Source organism: Stegastes partitus, unplaced genomic scaffold, assembly GCF_000690725.1.
Source record: "Stegastes partitus isolate 25-593 unplaced genomic scaffold, Stegastes_partitus-1.0.2 Scaffold1303, whole genome shotgun sequence".
NCBI classification, from domain to species: Eukaryota; Metazoa; Chordata; class Actinopteri; family Pomacentridae; genus Stegastes; species Stegastes partitus.
In genome coordinates this window covers 108,786-113,360 of record NW_007579034.1, presented here as the reverse complement: position 1 = coordinate 113,360, position 4,575 = coordinate 108,786, and positions in this window count along the sequence as shown.

Below are 4,575 nucleotides of genomic sequence, written 5' to 3'. Positions count from 1 at the left end.
CTATATACTGATGTACATCATTACCTGAACTCACCTTGTTTACATTCAGTATAAACAGTTAAAATCTAAAGTTTGTTCAAGTTTTTCCACTTTCTTGGCTCCCGTTGTTTCTACTATGTTCTGAATCTAGTCCATTTCTACTATTTACTTCACACTGTACTTATGAGCAGCAAATGCTGGTTACACGAGGCATATAGTAAGACCCTCAATATGTCGGTTCATGCTGTGCTTTATTTGTGTACATTGCTATTAAAATGACAATGAACACTTTCTACCCCACTCTGGTGTTCAAGAGAGTTCAAGCACACTGGCAGTCCAGTCTCCTCACAGCCAGCAGAGGAAGTGAATGATGACTCTGCGGAAATGACAAGACTCCACAGGTGAGGATGATGCATGTGCTTCAGTACATGATAGTAACTAATTAACAAATGCTGAGAGTCTGGTCAGTTACTGCATTGAAAACATCCTTCCTTTCCTGCAGTGGCAATAGTCAAAAGCAAATGAATATCTAAAATAAACAAATACAAATTACAAATACACCTGTAAAGAAGAAGAAGGACAAGAAGCAATAACCTGTCACTCCTCTCTGCGCTAAGAGTCTGATAAGTGCAGACATTATCAAGAGAAAAAGTTTAGGATCAATCTGAGGTGTAGTGGTGCTTACAGCCACCTCTGTGCAAGAGGATTTACTGCAAAAAATAGCCACAGATACACGTACACATCATGCAGAGTAAGGTTTACAGTCAGTCATGGTACAGTACTCCAGGTAATCTGTGGCGTTTGCTGTGAACAAAGACAAGCAACTTACAAACTGCTAAGTATGATGGATCACTTCCCTCTGGAGTGCACAGAAAGAATAATGATTGAAAGCTATGTCGCTATGAGTTTCATGGAGAAGAGGGTCCTTTTCTCTGTTTCACTAGTATTTATCAACTAATCACTGATTCACTAACTTCTCACATTCTGGTCTCTGTCAGCTAACAATTCCTTAATTCTATTTTTCAGGGATTCATTAATGGATCAGTGATTCTCAAAGCGTTAGTCGTTCTTCAAAACGTACTCACTTTGCTGTGTACCCTATTGTAAAGTTCTGTCCACAGTAACAATACATTGCTAGACGCCGGTTCTTCCAGGACAGTTTTTTAAAATTAAGAAATGAATTCTTTTCAAGTTTACCACTAAATACAAGCTTGGATATTATCCTACAGCTGATTAGACTCTGTCAGTCAACCTCTTTTTCGGCTTAGTGGTATAGCAGCATTTCACAAACTAATGTTGGAGAACATAGCTGGTCCCATGCCATGTAGGAATCCCTCGAAGTCTTTGTTAAGATCTGTTCAGCGTAAACCCCCCCCCCCCCCAAAAAAAACCCCAAAAAAACAAAACAAAACAACAGTCAGTGATGCTCAGAAATTCAGAGACTGAAACATTCTCAGTGTTCAATCCTGTTATGTGTCACTATGCTGATGAGTGACTTAACTGACATGTCAGCTGAGTTCACAGCTGTTTAGTAAAGTCACAGCTGTATAGCTTTGGCGACTGCTCTTTTTCTAGATATGATCGATGTAAATATTAAGGTCTCCATTCAGGGTGATTCTGTCATATCTACTGACATCAAAGGAGATCAGCTCTGAGAATTTCTAAATAAAGCATCCTGCATATCTTGATGGCTAGTATAATATATTGATGAATGCTGATGCTTCTGCTTTGAGTTGAGGAATAAGATATTCAGATGGTGTGAAATCGTCAAGGTCAATGTGATTGCATTCAAACTTTACAGATAGGGTGACTGCAATCTCTCCTCCTGTTGTGTCCTGTGTGACACTGTCCTGATCAGTGGTATGCTGCTGCGGCTTATCACATCAGTCACGAAAAATATTTTTAAGTCAGTGATCTGAGCTCATTTCAGCTGCAGGGATTCTGTGACCAGAGCAGAGACTGGATGTGGGTAAACATTAATGACTGAGACAGGTAGCAGATGATCTGTAACACCTGCAGTGTGTCTGACCATGTTACCGGTTGTTAAGATCGCTTGTATGCTGATGGAAGTGGCATCTCTGGGAGACTTGAGTAATGATGTCTGTGGTTACAGCCAGACAATAGTTTAAGCTGACTGAGCTTCTGCAAGGCAGAAACTCAACGTGTTCATAAGTTGATGTTTTTTAAATGCTAGAAGACATATCATGAGCTAATACACGGTCGACACCATGGCTGAGCATTTCAACCTCAAGTCTTTTAATATAAATTCAGATTTTAGGGGTTTTCTTTGTAATAAACCTAAAGCAGTGGTTCTCAAACTGGGGGTTGGGACCCCCATGGTGGTCCCAAGATATTTTCAGGGGGTCGCCAGATCAGTGTAAAAAAAATAAAAATAAATAAAGCCTACACTTATCAAATAAATGTGTATCAGAGCTGTCAAAGTAAAAGTGTATACTTCTTCCCACTCCTTTTTCAAACTTGTTAATATTATGATTCAATTATGCAATGTTATTATTCTTTTTTAAAGCTCTTATTTTCTTTTTGTTTTTTTTAAATGTTTTTTTTCTCTTTCATTTGTTCAAAATCAATTCAATTCATTAAAAAAAAAAAAAGAACGTGTTAATGTAAAGACACTAATCTGTGGAATTAACACATTAATCTTTAACGCATTAATGCATGAACAACAAAGTTATTGCTCATGACATATTAAAAATTCAAATTGGGGGGTCATGAACAGAAACTTGTATTATCTTCGGGGTCGTGGCTCAAAAAGTTTGAGAACCACTGACCTAAAGAACCGATCTAGATAACGTGCAAAGTAGTGCTTGCTGCATCGTTGCTCTTCTTGAGAATCAGTCTGCGGTTTGAACATGCCTGACTGACTTCATTATCACACCACTGTGTAGCGTAAAGTAGTTTTACTGTGTTTGAGCAGCGTCATAGGTGAGCTGCAGTGAGTGGTGTGAGGTGGGTGTAGAAAGAGGCAGGGACTTTATAGATCTGCATATTCTAGAGAAAGCAGCTGTGTAAAGTTACATTCAAGTCATTTCAAGCCATAAAGGGATTTGTTTTCATGGGAAGAAAAACTTGCACATGTATAACATTAATATACAGAATTAATTTTCTAGGAGTTGGATGCCAACTACGGAGGGACTATAACTAACTGTTGGACTGGGGTCTGTGGTGGAGGGGCAGAGATACAGGTCATCTGCCTATGCATTCTGTCGCTAGCGCTTATCCTCGTATCATTGTTTTGGTTTGGCATCCCAAGGGCATGACAGAAGTTTGTGCCAAGTCGTCTGTACCCAGAGATGTCTACATGAATCTCATCAGGCTTTATACAGTCTTTGCAGTTTTGAGCAAATATTGAAATTGTCAAATGCTTTATTGCACATGTGATGCACTCTGATGTCAGGTCAAGGTGTCTGCTGATAGATAAAAGTTCCTTTTCCCAAAATCAGTTTCGGACCTGAGACAATACATACCGTGGTTGAATTGATTAGTTTCTGGACTAGATAGTTTTCTGTCATAGACACAGTGTGGATGACAATCGTTATAATAATATTCCTGTTGCTTGAATGTGTAGACAGGATATACAACAGCAGCTCTGTGACCTCCCTCACAGATGTGTCAGAAAAGCTTATGCATTAAGAATCGTTATTACTTCTGAATCATGTGAAGGAGGCAGCAGAGAGCTACTTTGAACTATTTGTTTTGTACGTGAAACCTTAATTGGAAAAAAAGCCCATAAAAAAAATAACTGAAGATGTCAAATAAATGTAGTGGGGTAAAATATGCACCATTGAACTGTTGTACAGAGCAAATATAACGGAAATATAAAGCTAAAGCACACGCGCGTTTAAATCCAGCATTAATTTGGTAAATAACATCCACAAATCACCTTCAAATTAAAAGCAAAGGACATGTAGCCTAGTTACCAGTGATCGGTGGAGGGAAGGCAGGTGTTTGAAACCACAACCAGAAGCTTTCCATTGCAGAAATTCAGAACAGCCTTTCTGTTTTCATTTAGCTGTAGAATTTAAAAAAAAAATGAAATTAGGTTATCTTCAAATACACCAAATCAACAACAAATGGTAGTTACCAGATGTTACCCGAGTTCTATGAGCACATAGGAAATAAAATATTACAGGTTTTTTGTACTGTACTGCATAAGGCGAATTTTAAATTGCTGAGGGGAATGTTAGAGAGTAAAGGCTGCTATTCAGTGAGGTCGTTGAGAGGGCAGAAAAATAGACCATCAGCATCAAGCAACACAGCAGTTTTTCTGGGCTGTTCAGAGGTACCTATCCTAGAGTATTAGTAAGGGAAATATATGAATATCTGCCAACTAAATCGTTACCAAATAATTTCTTCACCAATATGTTTGTGCAGGTGTGTAATAACATGCCTTAAAATGTTGAAGTTCAACTCCCGTGGGAAACCCTGAAAAAACCTGCTCAAGCTAGGGTACTGATAACCGATTGACGAAAAATTGATTTTTAAAAAAATCAGGCCTTAAGTAACTTATGAGGGGTCAAATCAGGGTTTTTTAATGGTTCTGAGTTGATTGTTAACATTTATATTTCACCATGGTCA